The following is an 18,620-nucleotide window of genomic DNA, read 5'->3' on the forward strand; positions in this document are numbered from 1 at the left end:
TCCGTTCACCAGCACTCTCTGGGCCTGACCCTCCAGCCAGCTCCTAACCCAGCAGAGAGTGCTCCTGTCCAAGCCATGGGCTACCAGCTTTTCCAGGAGTATATTATGGGAGACAGTGTCAAAGGCCTTGCTGAAGTCCAGATAGACCACATCCACAGCCTTCTCCTCATCCACCAGGTGGGTCACCTGATCGTAGAAAGAGATCAGGTTGGTCAGACAGGACCTGCCCCTCCTAAACCCATGCTGGCTGGGTCTAATCCCTTGTCCATCCTGAAGATACTGTGTGATTGCACTCAGGATGAACTGCTCCATAACCCTGCCAGGCACCGAGGTCAGGCTGACAGGCTTGTAGTTGCCAGGGTCAGCCTTGCAGCCCTTTTTGTGGATTGGGGTGATATTTACCAACTTCCAATCATCTGGGACCTCCCCAGAGAGCCAGGACTGTTGGAAGATGATGGAGAGCAGCTTGGCAAGCTCTTCTGCCAGCTCCCTCATCACCCTGGGATGGATCCACGTCTTTGACCCCAGAATGATACAGCACATTACATTAAACACTGTCATAGGAGATTTTGCTGGAATTGTTATTTCAGTGCAAAAGTACTTCTGAGCCTATGACTGTCCGTACAATCAGGGAAAGACTTCGATCAACAACAGAATTTTCTTTTGATAATACAAATTTTTGGTTTAGTCAATTCTTGTGGAAAGAAGTGGGTTTTGTTGAGCTTTGGCGTGCTCAGCTGAACTGAGAGTTACCACACAACATTCTCATTGAAGGACTTAGCACCATTCAAGGTCAATGTAGTACCTAGTCAATAGATGACAAAGCAATAACTAGTGGATATCAAAATGTAATCACTAATAGGAAATCACAGAATGAACAAATAGCCTCAATCCAGTTCAACCCAATGTCTCCATCAGAGATGTGAAGAAAATATAAACAATTCTCTACCAAGGTTTATAGACAACTAAGTTCTGGTGAAGTGATAGATAGTGACAGGGGTCATTTTTAAACTGAGGCAAACCATTTTTAAGAGGTTCACATTCAAAGAGGAATAATGGGCACTGTCAGCTACCATTTTTCCTAGAGTCAGATGAAAAGACATAAATATGGAAAGATAAAGGATTATTGAACATCCTGGGAAGAAGCAATGACCTTGACAAAGATTTAGTGTTTGGCCATGCTACAGTACCATCTGACCATGAATTAAAAAAATCAAGGGCTAAAATTGAAGGTAGAAAAATTCCAAAGGGAAGAAAGATATATTTTAACAGTGATTAACCTTTTGCAAAACTTCCCTGGAGAAGTGATGGAAGCACCTTCATAAAAGTTTTTGAGCTAAGACTGTCTATGTAAAATCTGTACTTATTCTTCCAAAAATTATTAGATTCAATGAAGGTATTGCAAGGTGAATTTTTATAGTTGATATTATATAGGAGCTTCAAATAAAAATGCATTAAGGCTCATTTTAACCTTAAAATTGGTGGAAGGAGAAAAAAAAAGAGACCCACGTTATAGTCTGAATATCTAATCTCTGTTGAAGATGCTTTTCAAATGAAAAACTTAAGACCATCCAGGGTTCCTCCCCTCTCCCCAAAAATACTGGCTCTATTTTCCATGCTACTTGGGTAAATAGTCAAAAAACCAAAACAAAAGTGGGTGTTATTCTAGAAAGCCAGCATGTTTTTCATGTTAGTCTTCTACTAAAACAACTTGTTTTCAGTACAGTGAAACTTTAAGTGACTGCCCTCAAGACTCCTCTGAGAAAGCCGCCAGAGCACAGTGTGTATCTAATGAAGATGCAGTGAAAATATCAGGGCAGAGGAAATGATGCAGGAATGGCGATAATACAGATAAGATAATGAACGTATAATCAAGGGCAACTAATGAAAGTAGACTTCAGTATAAGTGCTTCATCCTATGTGTATATCCAGTAAGTAGGAATGCAGCGTGGTCTGCATTACAGAAAGCCTTACTGTTCAAATAGATGACTTTTCAGAGTACAGTTTGTAAACATGGATTAAGGTATGGGCCAAACAAATTACGACTTTTGTGCATTAAAAAAAAAGGAATAGAGAGACAGTAGCAACCTTCTGTTCCCACTTTTCTAGACTCTTTCCCTGTTTTGTTCTCCATTCCTTTTGATGTAATATATTGGCTCAGTTTAAAAATAGCCCATTATTCTACATCATTTCACTTTTCTACTTTTTCTCCTTCAGCATGACTTTCAGATTTACAGAGAATCCATTTTATAACTCTGCTTTAATTAGGTATTGGTTAATTAATCCCTAAAGCTCCTATGTAACTAATCTCTCATTAAAAAATCCCTATGAAAAATATGCATACTTTTGTTATGTATATTTTATACTTGCTTCTCTTCTTTTCCTTGCCAAATCTCATTCCAGTAGCAGAAAAAAAGGACCAAGATATCCTGAGTTCAAAAAGCTAAATGAATGAATTTTAAAGAAACACTTGAGAGTATCATGGGTGAAACCCTATCCATGCTGAAATCAGTATGCATTTGCTACTGATTTACTGGAGCCAGGCATTCAAAACAGAACTTTAAAAACGGTTCTAGTTTTATGAAATTTGTAAAAAACTTTATATCCTGCTGAGATATGAGATATATTTATGTGATAATATCATCAGATTTATAGTAGGGAATGCAGCATTAGGTATGTATCTCCTTTCCTAATTGTCTAATATCCTGTAAAGCAGCTTTATTTATTTATTAATAAACAGGTGAAGAACAATGACTGAACAGATGACATTTGGAAGAGATATATAGATGTGCATCACCAGAAGAGCTGCGCACAGAATGCTCACATATACAATAATGAGACTCAATCAAATAATTACACTGGTGAGTGGAGGTTGCCTAGAATACAAATGCAGCATGCCAAGAGACCTGTCTTAGTATAAAATCTCTGGTACCTAAGTGGATGTGTTTGTTAGCAAACCAAACTCTATGTGCTTCATGGCTATGTCAGAGCAACAGCTTTAGGAGATCGTCTTTTTAAATAAATACAATATAAAAACATGCTGGGCACATATGTACTAGACAAATACATTTTATTTCTACTAAAATTTTGTATCTAAACAAAAAGAATTGGCATGGCTAAAATACAAAATATCCCACTCAAATATGATGGCTTGGTTAGTAAATGACCATATATAAGACAAGAATGAAATAAAAGCAATAAATAAGCAAGGTGTAAAAATCTTACAGCAGATTGCAATTATAGTAACCATCATTCTAAATTTTATGCAGCATTATTGCAGATGGAGAATGAAGTAAGAAAACAAGGAGGCAACAGGAAAATTTCTGTAATGGGAGGGTAAAATTATTTTAGCAGCTAAATTATTATTTCATGTGTATGTCCAGTTACCCAGATGACACCCATGATATTTTTGAATTGTGATGTATCAATACTGAAATACTTAAGAGCATGAATATTACATGTTCAGCAAGGATGGCAAAGAAGTTTCCTACAGGGTGATGTTAGTCAAAATCAGAACAAACAGCAACATAATATCAATAAGAATACTCAGAAATTATGGTTAACCATGTGATTAGTTTAAAACATATTGCTATTTTTAATACCGAAAATAAGATATAATCTTTAATAAGATTTATCCTTAATAAGATGATATGTCCAATTCTGTAAGAGAAAACGGCTTTAAAAAATTGTAGTAAGAAAGAGAATGGAAAATGAGTTGTCAGAAACTATCTGGAGAGAAAGGTTGACAGAGAGAAGGAGTCCAGAAGTCTCAGTAGGGTTTTTCCAGTAAGCGATAAACCTTAGGGGAGAATGAATAGATGTGTACAGTCTAGTTTTTTGCTGTTTCCATGCATGTTTTGAGAGTTCAAAGTCCTTTGTTTTACATAAACTGTTAGTTCCTTCAGGAGACAGCACTGTCATGAGACCCATTGCTGTTTTCCAGGGGGAAAAGAGTCACAGAACTGGGCCACAGAGCTGCAGGGCTGAGTGCCAGAATTACCCTGGCAGATGATACTCAGGAAATGTGCATAGAGACTTGAAAGACTACAGCTTAACCTTCCATCAGAGGTGGTGACTCGGCCTCTAAGACCATGAGAGTATCATATTTGCAGCTTCTAAAGAAACTTATTAAATACATAATTCCAAGGCAACTTGCATATGTATGTCAAAATGATATGAGGAATGACACCTTCAGCAGTCCCCATTTAACAAGTTGGATATATTTTAGCAAGGTGAATAATCAAATTATGTGTTTTTCAAAGACCTCATCTCCAGGATTTTTCTGTGTTTCTTAAAAGCTAAAACCAGAATGGCATATGCTAACTAGGATTATTTGGTAATTTGAAAAAGTAACTTCAGTATCACACTTTGATTAAGGACAATAGATTCTTTAGATAATTGCCTATGTAAGGTGCATCTGTATTTTGTAAGAACTATTGATGCTGTGCAGTTATTGCACTCCTTTGCTTTGATTTAGTGCTCATCTTGAAACCAGCCAAGTCTATTTTGAGAGACAGTATCTAGTGAACAATGATCAACGTGTAAATTTATGCAAATTCAATGCTTCACCTTAATTACCTTGATGGCACTTGTCAGCAGCCTTTTCCATGCTTTCACTGATTAGCAAGCTATCACAAATAATTATTATTTCATCTGCAATTACAATGATGCTGTTCATTGGCTCATTGCCCATCCACTGCATTACATCCCACCCCTTGGCCTGCTCTTCTGGAGTTATGCCACAATGCACGTCTCATGAATTAACACCCTCGTTTTATTCAATCAATCTCCTAAACTCCTGAACTTTATGGTCCTATAAGGCAGGTTTTCTCTAAGATTCTACAAGTTGGATTACTACATAAAATTGCTAAATTTAGTCTGGAGAAGTATGAGGGCTGGTTTCTCCATTATCATTTTGCACTATCTCCATTTTCTCTTTAAAAAAGGCTTTCACTTCTCCCCTCCCCTGTTTTTCCTCAGTTATTAAGAAAAAGTGAACTGCATCACAGCCAAAACCAGGACAGTATTTTACTTCAAGAGATCAAGTGATGCTACTGTTGACAACTGAAATATGAACTTTAGAGGTTAAAAAATCGCTTCCAGGAAGCTCAAGGTTGTCACTGTAAAGTGAAATCTACAGCATGGAAATCAATTTGGTTCCATCATGTTGGAAGCTTTGAGTCAATCTGAATATGAGGTGCAAGCAAAGAACTTCAGGAAATAAATAAATACAAATTTGTTTCTTTTTCCAGCTGAGTAATGGAGCAGAAAAACTAACATACTCAAGTCCTATCCCTATTTCAAACAATTTATTTATCATTACACTGAAAATGCTTGCATGTATTAAAAAGGGCATGAAGAATGGGGGAAATGAGTAGCTGTCTGATTTTCTTTATGAATACTTGTACATCATCTTCAGTCACTAGATATTGGTAACAAGCAAAAAGAAAGCAAATATAAAAGTAAAAAAAAGAGTAATTAAGTAGCAACATATGGTGAGATATATAATCTCTAAAAGTGGGAATAAAAATAAAAGAAAAAAAGGAGAAAATATTGGAAGACAAGCCTGAAGCAATGTTTCCATACTTTAACTGAAAACAGTGTTTATTGACTCTTCAAGGTCAGAAGAAAAACACCTGAAACATAAATAAATGCTCTTGCTGCACAAACCCGAATTAAGAAAAGGAAGTGGAGGATGATTCAGAGAAACTGGAGTTAAAAGGAGCTACCAGTTCTAAAATCATAAATGGCAAGTATCTATAAAACATAAATCCTACATTCCATAAATGGAAAGACACATTTTTAAGTAGTCCTTGGAACATGACACAGGACTGAGGCATTAACTTAGAATTACTAATGTTATAATGATTAGACCAAAGGAAAGTACTTTAATTAAACCTGTCATAAATTACGGGGGGAAAATTCCAACTTTAAGCAGAAACATCTGCAAGGTACTAAAGCACATTTCTTACTAACACACATTTTGAAACTACAAAACAATGCCCCAGAATAAAAACTCAGATCAGTAGATAGAAGAGCCAGGATTGATTTAATATAGAAAATTTACAAAGAACAGAAAGATGGCTAAAACCATGCAAATCCATTTATTTGGGCTAATTAAGCAGGAGTAGGATATTTCCAAGAGACATATAAAAGAAAACAGAATCCTGGCTGGATTCAAATCAAAACTAGAAAAACAAGAGTCTTGAAGATTCATAACCCTGCTTAATATTTTGAAACAGACACTGAAAACAATGTCAAGAGGTCAGGTACATGTGATGAAAATTTCTCTTTTGAAAGTATGAAGACAAGCAGGGGTTACAAAACAGCTGTCCTAGTATAACATAAAGCAAAAAATCCCGATACTACTCTCTGGTAATATCTGTGCTCAGTTACATCCAGTGGATTCAAGAAAGCCATGCAGTGCAATATAAGCACCTAGAGAAGAATAAGTTAAATAACTTTCTGTAATGCAGTCAATGCACTTACCAGACCTGTTTTGGGCATGATGGAGGCTTCTAGCTCTCATGTGGACATCAGACTGGAACATACAGGTCTAGTGCCAACCAAGAAATCTGGAACCTGGTAGATGTGGCACAGGACCTACAGAAGATAGGCTTTCTGTTTTGGTGTCCATAGGTCAGGTGAGATAATCTACATGATCTTAATAAAACACATGGTATCTAGGCTTAAGTGACTCACATCCAATATATTTTATAAATACTTAAGCATCCATGTCCTAAACTGTGTTGAATACCTCCCCAAAATTCTATTGAATTAAGTCAAAACTTGTACTGAAACAAATTCTAATGAATATCTACTGCTCCACAGTGTAATTTTGTGAAAGGTTCAAAGCAGAGAGTCTCAAATATTAATCTAAATCCTCAGTAGAAACAGTAAGACCCAAATCTCTATTGTCTTCCTTCCTCCATAAGTAGTCATTGTGTACCTAGGAAAGCTCATAAGAGAATGCAACAAAAGGAATCATCCTACTCTAAAATCTAAAAATACTTGCTTGTAGCAGAGTGATATTCTTTCAAATTATCCACTAGTAGGAGGCCACCAACAAGTCACACCTGCCTGAACTATAAAAGAGGAAGGTATCAAAACAAACAATGTACCAAACTGCTGCCAGAGTAAGAAATGAAGACAGTAATAAGTAAAGATTATCATCCCAAATATGTTTTATTATCTTATCATTGGGAAACAATTTCCTATTATTATTTGAAGGGCTTTCTCCTACATGCTAGAAAATCCCTGGAACAGTGACAGAAAGAATATATGGGTATTTATGAAATTGCAGAAGGAAAAATAATGAACCGGCAATCCATTTCTTTACCTTATACTGGGAAAAGTTGACAGGATTTCTCTTTCACTGGTGGGTAGTGACATCCTTCCTAATACTACAGTGATCCCGAATTAGTGAGATGAAGTAGAGTACACCAGTACATAAGATTTGGTTTGCATAGCGGAACATGCAGCTAGGCATGTTTGATATAATTTACTAAAAGATCAGTAATTTTACTCCATGCCCTAATGCTGTAGAAGTCTGAAATTGAAAAGAACTATATAATCTAATTAAGCTAATTCTGGAGTTTTCTCAGTTGTACATTAACCAGGACTTTGGTCAGCCTACCTTTAAATGCATTAATGGGTAGGAAAATATTCCACAACCTGCCAGAACACAGGCAGGAAGCTGTTCCAGCTATTTGTGCTTCAGTTATGTCATCTCACTTCTTCACTGTTATGCCCTATTGACTGCTATGAGATGAAGCATGAGGGTTCTGAGTATTCCTGTGATGCAGTGAGCATGTGTTGTATACCTTACTGAAGTTTTTTTTCATCACCCTTTGCAAATGGAAATGTTTACAGCTCAAGTGTTGCATGTGGATGATCTTACATACCACGGAATGAGGCACATGCTGCTAAACTGCTTTGCCCCACTAGGTTTGATTTTATAACCATCTCTACTGACTGATGTTCTTTGCAACCTGAAGCACTATACCCGTGGAGAAAAAATTCTATTAGCAAGACAATGCAGATGAATACTTAGTGAAAAGCATATTGATGATATAAAAATTTGTACATAATAAAGGTGAGAGACCAATTGCTAACGGAATTATTTATTCTACTGGTGTAATGCTTCTGACTAAGCCTATTTCATATAAATCTATTCACTAAATCTGCTTTTGACTGTTTTTTGCTTGTTGTCCAAGTGCAGAAACCTTATTATTAAAAAACGAGGAGTTTGTGTCTCCTCTCTGTCATATGTTTATACTAATGAGATTTTATCTGTGGTTCACCTGCAGCTTGACACTGTGCTAAATAAATCCATTTTGTATTCTGTAGGCTTCACCTTTATCTGAAAGCTACAGTTGCAACACATTACGTGGAACTTTGTGTTGCATTTGTCTTTGACCTACTATCTTTATCTTTTCTCAGTACCTGAAGAACTTTTCCTATTATTAATTGCTTTCCACCTGAAAAAACTCTGGAGTAAAATTCAATTCAGACTGCTTCAAAGAGAAAAAAGTAAGAATTTAAACTGGGAAAACATAAACATGCAGTACTAGGAAACCTGGAGATAAAATGAAGAAGCATCCCTCCAGCATGGCTACAAAGTTCTGTTCATCTCTTGCTTGATATATCAGCCAGCCTTCAGATTCCTCAGTCATAGGCATTCAATAATTTTTATTGACTCATCCCTCTGCCTCATTGTCTAGTTTTAAAATCCGTTATTAATGCAGTATTTGACCTATGTAGTTCATGAATTAATATTTCTCTCCTATGCCCTGCAGAGGCTGAAAAGTTATGTCTCTTCTACAGCACAAGCTTGGAGCTGACTGCAGCACATTGCCATGTACTGAAGGCCAGTCTGCTGCCCACCTGTGCTGCCTTGTCTGCTCCAAACCTAGACCAAGTGTGAAGGAAAGGAACAGGCTGCCTGGTGGTGAGTCAGGCAGGAGAGCACTGTGGAGGAGTTACAGGAAAGACTCATGCACAGCCAGTGCCTCTGTTGACAGAGCTTACTGGAGCCATCCTCCTGCCCAAAATACGCCCGACTTGGAGCCAGTGTACCAAAGGCAGCGCAGACAAAGCTCCAGTCAGCCCTTTTTCATCATCCCTGTTTTGAAAGTGGTGTCTTCAGCTTCGGATGTCCCAACAGGAGGTTCAGACCAGCTTCAAAGGACTCTAATTCTGCCCAGTCTATAGGAAGATGAAATCATCTGAGCAGATCCTCCATCTTCCCCTGGAAAGTTGTTTGACCAGAAACACAGACAAAATTTATTCTTACATTTCTTGCAAAAAGGTACATAAAAAAAACCCAATGAAACTTCAGAATCATGACACAGATATTCAGGAATAACCGTCTGTCACAAACAGCTACTGGCAGCAACAGGAACAACACTGAACCCAAATTTCTGTTAGCACTTCATTCTGCTGCAGGATCACAAGCACAGCTTCTAGTACAGGTGCCTTGTGATGCCATATTCATTTAGGAAACCAAAATGTTCAAAGTCACACTTAACAAAAGCCATGGGCACAGACAGCTGCTTTCCACTGAGTGCTAAATTTCATTTGAGATTATTTCCAGGAAACATAAGCAAAACAAATGTATTGTTTTAGAAATGTAGACATTTGAGACCCTCAAGGATCTCTTTCCAAAGCGTCTACAGCAAGTAAATTGCATCCAGGAAAAGAACTGCCACTGAAACAGTTTATTAGATTTCTTGTAAAATCTTAATAAACCAAAATGTAGCCCAGGATGACTTTTCTGTGTGATTCACAACAGCATTCCCTGACCATTTTGCAGATAGCATTTTTACCATAGGTGACAATACTAAAGCACTGGGAGTCTTCTTACAGGAAAATCGGAAAAGATGATAGATGGGAAGGAACTGAATCAGGCTAAAGTGCATTTCAACAGCAAGTATCATGCTATGGAAGCATAAGGGTAATAAATGAGTTCCATTTTCAGGGAGATGCTGATTTATACTTAGACTTAATCAAATTCTAGAAATATTTTGTACCTGTTTATATCTGTTCTTTCTGACACACTCCTTCTGAGATGACCGTCTCTGAAGTAAAAGAAGTAATTTCATGTAGTGCTCTATCACTACTACTATAAATGTTTTCTTCTTGCATACAATCCTTCTAAATATGTGCACTTGTGCTATGTAACACAATACAGGTCCAATTTCCATAAATGTTGGTACAATATGAAATGCAAACACCTGTAGAATCATATGGATGGAGAACATATCTTTTGTTCAGTATAGTCTACTTAGTCAACAATTACACTAACTTTTTCCCAGTGTACCTAGTAGTAAAATTTTACTTGTCCTTAAAATACTTGGAATAAATAGAACATCCATCTGATTAGAACAGTAGTCCTAGTGGAATGTCCCAAACCCAATTCTAAACAAACATCTTTATCATTCATCAGAATGAAAACATTTCACTGAGACTATTCAAATTCAATAAAATCTAAGGAGTTGTTGACATAGATTTTTCAGCCTTTGAGAAACAAAATCCTCCTCTCCCTTTCTTTATGATAAAGAGCCCCTGACTTGGTGAGGTTGGAAAACCCTATTTTGAAAAAAAAAAAAAAAAGAAGAAGAAAAACTACAGGTCAGAAACCTGGACTATGTGAAAATCTTGTCTTCCATTTTCATTTTGTTCTTACTTGGCCACTTGCTATTTTAAACAGAAGCTTTTAACTTCTGATAAGGACAAAGCAGAATTTTCAGGCAGCATGAAACTCTTTACACTGCCTGTTCCAGATTGGTTCATCTTTCCATTTTCTTTGTACTGAAGAAGGTAGTACTTTTTAAGGCCGGATATCCCAGAGATGCACAGATAATCCCAAGTAACAGGTTTAATAATCTAATTTTCTAGTTTCCAAACCCAACTGTTATCCTGACAGCTAAATGCTGACTATGGAAAATCAAAACACAAGATGAGAACCAAGGAAAATCAGTTAATCAAATGTTAAACAAAATAAATGGGGTTTGCCTCCTTCCTTGAGTTCATTCAAATTATTAATTGATTAGATTCTACTCCATTGCCACCTGCTTGCTAGTTAAGAAGCCAATCTTTGGTAATGTTTTCATGTTTACATTCCTAGGCATGAGGTACAGTAAGCAATAAAAAGCAATTTAGACAGTACCATTTATCTCTCTCCAGACTAATTTATTAAAAGTACTTTCAAAAGATTCACTTATTTACCTTTATCCAGTCTTCCCAAAAGAATGAAGTCTATGTAATCAGGAGAGGCTGGGATTTTAGGGGAACTGGGAGGAAGATGAGACACCTTTGTGTAGGTCAACTGTTGAGCCTGCTAGTATCCAAATAAGCTCAACAAAACTTCACATTGGGAATTCCACTGAGAAATAACTAGTGAAATAGACAGCCACACTGAGGAAACACATCTCTCCTTGCTCTGTGGGAGACATTACAGTGGAGACTTTCCTGCTGTTGAACAACATACATTGAATTTCATGACCCAGATAAAAAATCTGTAGGAATGTGAGTTTATTTCTTTCTCACAATGAAGGCACTTACCATCAATGTGCTGGTATTTCACAGACTCTGAGAACAGTGCAGGAAGTCAGGGAGTCCAATCTCTCAATGTGGGTCCAAAGCTGCAGAAGAAACTGGACAAAAATACACTGGACATGTAGGAGTGTTATGTACCAGTTGTTTGAAAAATGTCCTGGAGAAGGCAGGGTGCTGGTTTAGTACATTTAAAATTGACTCTCTGGTAAAGAGTCTGCTGCTGAAGCTTGATAAATGTAATACAGGGAGAAACAACTAGAATTGAAAGTCACTTGAAGTTTATGATGAAAACTCTGTTCCATGTATGAAAAGCAGAAACAAGGATGTTTTAGTTTATCTATAAGTGACCATTCCTGTGGTGGTCTGAAAGTCTCTTCACCAAATTGTAATCACGTGCTTATTAATTATAAGCTGAGGCAACCTGCTCTGAACATAAATTCATGGCATGATACCTCATTAAAACACCATTAAAATAAAAAGCATCATATAAGGTGTCTGTAGCACATTTTATTCAACAGAATAAGCAATAAAAAATCTGTAACATACAGTTTAGCAGTTGTGAAGTGGTAATGAACAGCATGTGATAAACTACTAAATTGAGAGTTTGTAGTAAAAAGTACTTTAGCATCAGTAACTTTCAACCACCAAACAAGATTATAACATTTACTACACAAATATAAAATAATACATAAAAATCTACAGATAAGAAAGGTGTTAAATTTAAAGATTTTTAATGCTGAAGAACTGTTTAAAGATCAATGCAAATGTGGAAAATCTCCAACACTGTGATCACATCTACCACTGAAATAATCTTTTGTTCTGAGATGCCACTGCCACCTGTCTTCTTTTTGCCTTAAAAAATAACACTGTTTTTTGTTGTTGTTTTCTATTTCTTCCATAGATTTAGTATAGCCTTAGCCCTCAGACTTTTGTCTTTGGAGATTGCCATGCAATCATGCAAGATTCTGTGGATAAATTAAATAAAATTAAGTGAATCTACTTAAACAGAACAAAACTAAAGATTTCAGACAGTAAGGACTATTTTGAGAATCAGCAATCAATAAAGATCCTACAGCCTAGATTTGTCCTCCAGTCAACTAAGAAGTTTTATTGTCTACTCCTACGTTTAGACTCAGTGAATAGAAAATACACCCAGGTGACCCTATTTTATTCAGTTTAGTTGCACAATGGAGAGAAAGGGAAGAATTTGAAGGTAGTCAGGTTTGACAGCTGCTCTATAACTTGAACTATGATCCTGTAATAACATTGTTTGTCTTATGTTTTGGGGTTTTTTTAACCACATTTGGGCTAGGTCTTGAAAAAATATTTATTTAGAATATCACTACTGTAGTCTGGCTTATTTTTGTGGGTTTTTTCTGAGTTGTGCTGCTGTGTAGGAGCAGAACCCACCTGTGTAAACACTCCATCAAGCAGTGGCCACAAAGGAAGGTGCATTTTACAAGCCAAGAGATTGTTAACACTTGCAAAATGTTTGTGCTTATGTTGACACAAGAGCTCATACTCACTTCATGAATGTTGTCTAATGTCATCTTTGGTTGAAGTCACATTTCCTATCCGCTCCGTTCTTCTCTTAGATCCTTCTGTAAGGCTCAAGCAAAGAGAGCTTGAAACATCTTATAGGGGTTTGGGGTATATTCTTTAAGGCTGTTGGAGACTGTAATGCTTACTAAATGCTTATTATCTTAAAACCTATACAGTGACATATAATATTTCAGCAGAAATTCATGGTGTGTTATTCAAGAGCTTAAGCTGCATTGCTTGAAAGAATTTCTATGCATCCTTAGCTGCTTATAGCCCTGAAATCACCTGTCCAAATCCCTCTCCTTGCACATGGTGTGGAGAGATTTGACTTGGTGAGTCACCATGAACAGCGTAGAGCTGCAGCTCTAAGACACCTTGGAAGGGGAACCTGAGACACAGTCAGATTAAATGGGGTAGAATAAAAGTGATTAGGTGTGCAAGTTGCAGTGCACAAGTCTTGGTAGGTTCATGCATCCAGAGAGTAAAGGTGATGATTAAGATGAGTTTTTCCATAGATGCTGTGCAGACAGTTTAGTGTGTCCTACAGCTAGCCTTAAAGACCACAGGAGCACAACATTTACATGCTGCCTCCTTGCAATGAGTAACAGCAGGCATTTCTTTCATTAGATTCTTTAGTAATTCCATTGTAATTTATTGGGTTTTTGTGGCAAATTTTAGTAGTTGAGGGCGGGGGAGGGGGGCGGGAACAAGGGGCAGGGTATAGGGGTGGCTTCTATTGGAAGCTGCCGGAAGCTTCCACCATGTCTGACAGCTGGCTCCAAGATGGACCTGTCGCTGGCCAATGCAGAGCCAATCAGTGATGGTGGCAGTGCCTTTAGAATAACTGACTTCAAAAGGGGAAAAAAAAGTCATTGGGAGGAACCAGTTGTGGCCAGAGAAGAGAGGATTGAGAATATGTGAGAAAAACAGTCCTGGAGACACCAAGATCAGTGAAGAAGGAGGGGTAGGAGGTGATCCAGATGGCAGTGCTGAGATACTCCAGCAACTCATGGTGAAGACTGTGGTAAAGACCTTGGTACACCAGGCATGGAGGTCTAGGGTGGAGCAATATCCACCTGCAGCTCATGGAGGACCCCAAGCTGGAGAAGTGGATGCCTGAAGGAGGCTGTGACCCCAGGGGAAGGTCCTAGAGTAGGGTCCTGCCAGAATCTGTGATCCCATGGAGAGGGGAGCCCGTGCTGAAGTAGGTCTGCTTACAGGACTTGTAACCCTACAGAAGGCCCACACTGGAGCAGTCTGTTCCTGAAGGACTGCACATCATGGAAAGAACCCGCGTTGTAGCAGTTCATGAAGAACTGCAGTCCATGGGGAGGCCTCATGCTGGAGCTCATGGAATACTGTCTCCCATGGGAGGGACCCAGCACTGGAGGAGGTAGGAGTGTGTTAGGAGTCCTCCCACTGTGGAGAAAGCAGTGGTAGAAATAACGTGTGATGAACTGACAGCAGCTCCTTTTCCTGGCTTCCTGTGTCTCTGGAGGCAGGAGTTAAAGAAAATTGATAGTAAAGTTAAGCCCAGGAAGAAGGGAAGGTGAGGTGGAACGTGTTTTTAAAGTTTGGTTTTATTTCTCATTATCCCACTCTGTCTTGATTGGTAATTAATTTCTTCAAGTTGAGTGTGTTTTACCTGTGCCACGGAAACCTAAATAATGTATATGCTTTATCTATATAGTAAATTGACTTGCATATCTTCTTAGAGCTGATACTACTTAGAAGAAAATAATTCACATTTGTAAAACATTTCACACTTGATTTTACAATGTTTAGTTTGGTCATTAGAAAAGAACACACCAATAATATCCATTGCTAGTGAAAAAAATGGATTATATAATCCTTAAATTATAAATCACTTCAGGACATGAGTGTAAACATTTTCTAGCCAACCACATGTTATCTATATTTCAATACAATTTTGTTTCTTTTAATCTTTCTAAGCACTAGTAGTATCAGTTAGCACCCTAATGTCATATTAAGGCTGTCACCTGTTCAAAACCTCACACATAATCAAATTTCACTATTTTATTGGAAAATTGTAAAAGTATATGTGCTTTCTGTTATGTATCAAAATATATTTTCTGTTGCACATCAAAATGAAATCTGAGAATGAGATTGTTTCCCTCTTACAAACAAAATACCCAGTTTCTGTCATTAAAGAGAAAGGATAACATTGAATATTTTTCATCTTGCTGTCCTCAGGGTAGCAGATATGAATGGCCAACATTGAAATAATTTTCTAATGATAATAGTCAGTAAAAATGGAAATCAATGAAGACCAGAGCACTTTATCCAGCCCACTGATTTCTCTGAGTACATAACACTACATCATCTAAACAAAGATTTAAAATCCTCACAAAGTTCAGAAGAGAGTTCTTGTTTGTTTATTTATTTAACTGGGAATGCAGGTATGGGAGGTGCCATCTTAAACCTGTGCCCCCAGTTCCTAGACCACAGGTGGGCAGGGTGAGTGCTTTGCACACTTTGGGCCAGGGAGCCCTTCCCTTCCTATAGTCAAGAAAATCCCTACCTCAAAAAGGCAGAAACCAAAGGCAAAATGGGCCCTGGAAAGAAAATAGGGAAGACTGAAGACCATCTACTTCACAGATGGGACCTCAGGTGACTATAGGGAATGCACTACTGAAAAAAATCCCCAAAACCAAACCAAAACAAAAACAAAACCCCCCAAAAACCCTATTTGAGAAAAAAAAATAAAAATAATGTCCTTGTAGGCTTTGTCACTCTGATTGGGGAGCAACATCCAGACTCTATGTCACATCTGGCGAATGGATAACCAGTTGGCGACAGCTATCTGGAAGCAGGGTAGTACTTAATAATATTCAATTAATTTTTCAGTGAAAGACAGGAATAGATCTTATAAATTGAGAAAAAAAAGTCCTTTCATCAACTGTTTCTTTTAAGAAGTAGTGACAATTTAAAATGTAAGTATTCTAAACAATGGTCAGAGACATAGCATTAGTGTTCAAAGGGCATCTCTCATAGGGTTTCTTCTCAGTAATCTTTATATTTGGAAATGTTTTTATGTTTTAAACAAGAGATTGCATGACTGTTTCAGGAGTAGTGGTCAGATTTCTAAAAGTAGACATCAGCTTTCCAGTACTAAGCTTAAACTATTAAATAAGAGATACTACTTTCAGAAGGTTGTTTCATGCTTCATGTTGAAATGCATTGATCTCAGTCTGATTTCTAGTGGCCCAATTTTCTACATCAGAAAATGAATAAAAAAATAAAAGAGAATATTATGGCAGTTTGCATTTAACAATTTGGTTAGCTTTCTTAGTACAAAAGAAAATAAGACAGAGAGGGACTAAAGAAGAATTTGCTTTCATCCTTCAGAAGGTCTCATCATCAGGGCAAATCATGGCAGGAGGTTACATGCAAGAATTTAATTTCCTTTCATTAGTTATCAGATTTTTAAAAAAATAAAAGGTGCACATGTTCCAATCCAGCTGCTTTTGCAAAGAGTAAAACCTACTTTAAAAACATACAGTAAAGAGAAGAATATATGAGCAATTTAGAGCTCCATAAAAATGGCACAGTGAGAGGTCTCAGAAAATTACCAAGGACAGTGACAATGCTAATTTATCTGTGTCACAGAACTGCACGAGTTATTTATATCCTTAAGCTCCTAGTTTAACTTAAAGTTGTTGTTTAAAGATTTCTTGAATGAGACAATCAAGCAGCTTCATGTATTTCCTAACAAGGAGATTTACACTGCTGTAGTAAAACCTTAAATAACAAAGATATACATTATTTTGTTACGCCAAACATGCAAGAAAGGCAGAAAGGAGAGAAAGCACTTTCACATGAGTCTTAAGGGTAAGTTAATGAACTGTCAAGTTTAAATTATGTTGTCTGCATAGATACTACATCAAACTAAACCCAAAACCATTTATTGACTTCTGTGAGAGCATCTGAAAAATCACCTGTTACAGAGCCCAAAGTGCCACAAATGAAGAAAATGAACCTTCATTTACACATCCAATATGCACACATGCACACACACACAAACATATATGTAACCCCATATTTACACAGTGTGAATATAAGAAAAGTCTTCCTTAATATCCTATGCATCTTCTTTGTCCTGTCTTATCAGAACTTTTTCAACCAATGCATTAATGATCTGTGTTGAATCAGCATTTTTTTGTCTCCACAAAGAAATGGGACAGAACTGTTGCTCATTGTTCCAAATACCAGCTTGCAAGTTTCATGAACAATTGATTTCCTTTCATTGGACCTGAGAAACCCTGGTAACAGTGTTGGTATATATGAGGAACACATGGAATTCAGAGGGATGCTTCATGCATGCTTAATTTTTATCGGTCCACCAGAGTGCCTTGAAACTGTTTTCTATTACTGTTCATAAAAATCAACTTTTCCTTTGCAATGAAAGATCACTGAAATATATTCTAATAGATATAATGACCATGTATAGGCAGTTTCACTGTAAAGAGATGGCCAACTCGTTTTCAACCCAAAGACTATTTTAACAGAAAAGAGTGATATAAGGCTATTTTTTAGGTTTTATCAGGCTAAACTTGAACAGACACACAGATACTGCAAACTAAAACTCCTTTTGGAAATAACAGGCTCTGAATCTCTCTGCTTTTACAGCATTCTCTGTTAGGCTGAACTAATAAATTCGAAAAAGGTGTGAAGCAAAATGGATGCTCCAAATCATATATCAATCCACATTATTATTTTTACATTGGAAAGAGGTCTTTAAGGTAATCTCACCAAGTTATTTGAATATTTTAATATTATAAATGATTTACTATTTTATCAACAATTATCTAAATTGTAATAATCGCAGCTGTTTTACCACATTGTTTTTCTTTTTATGCAATGTAGTTTGTGAACTGTTATGAAACCAGGAAATAATTTTCAATAGAAATCCTATAATGCAGGAAGGAAGAAACCAGGTTGTATGTTAATTCAATAGATTGCTTAAATGCCTAACCATATCTGAGATGAGAAATATTGATCATATTTCAATTATAATATATGGGGAAATCGTTGTGTCATCCTTGAGAATGGTTTTTAACCTGAGCAACCTGAATTCCTTTAAGTACCTGAGATAATAAAATAAGTAACATGATGAAGCAGCCCACATGTGTTACTGGGGTTAGAAGTCAGGTGGGAGCAGGTAGAGATCTCCAGGAATGGCTCTGAAGATTTGTTTGCATACAGTGACATCACAACAATGTTAAAGGGGGACAGACTGAGATAACAGAGCCTAAGTACTAGTCTTACCTCAAAGGCAACATTGTTTGACTTCTGCTGTCATTGAGCTGTTTCAGGCTGAGAAAATGTGATAGAGAAAGCTTAAATAAGATTTGAGTGAGATTTGGTTCAGATATGTTGCACACTACTCACATGTTTGTTTTGTAATAGTCTTTCTAACTTTGTCATTGGGAACTTAAATTTTTCTTGTTTCAATTTTGAACTTTTCTCTTCTTTAAGATTAATGCAGACATTTTTGA

Source organism: Pithys albifrons, chromosome 1 (assembly GCF_047495875.1).
Source record: "Pithys albifrons albifrons isolate INPA30051 chromosome 1, PitAlb_v1, whole genome shotgun sequence".
Lineage (NCBI taxonomy): Eukaryota > Metazoa > Chordata > Aves > Passeriformes > Thamnophilidae > Pithys > Pithys albifrons.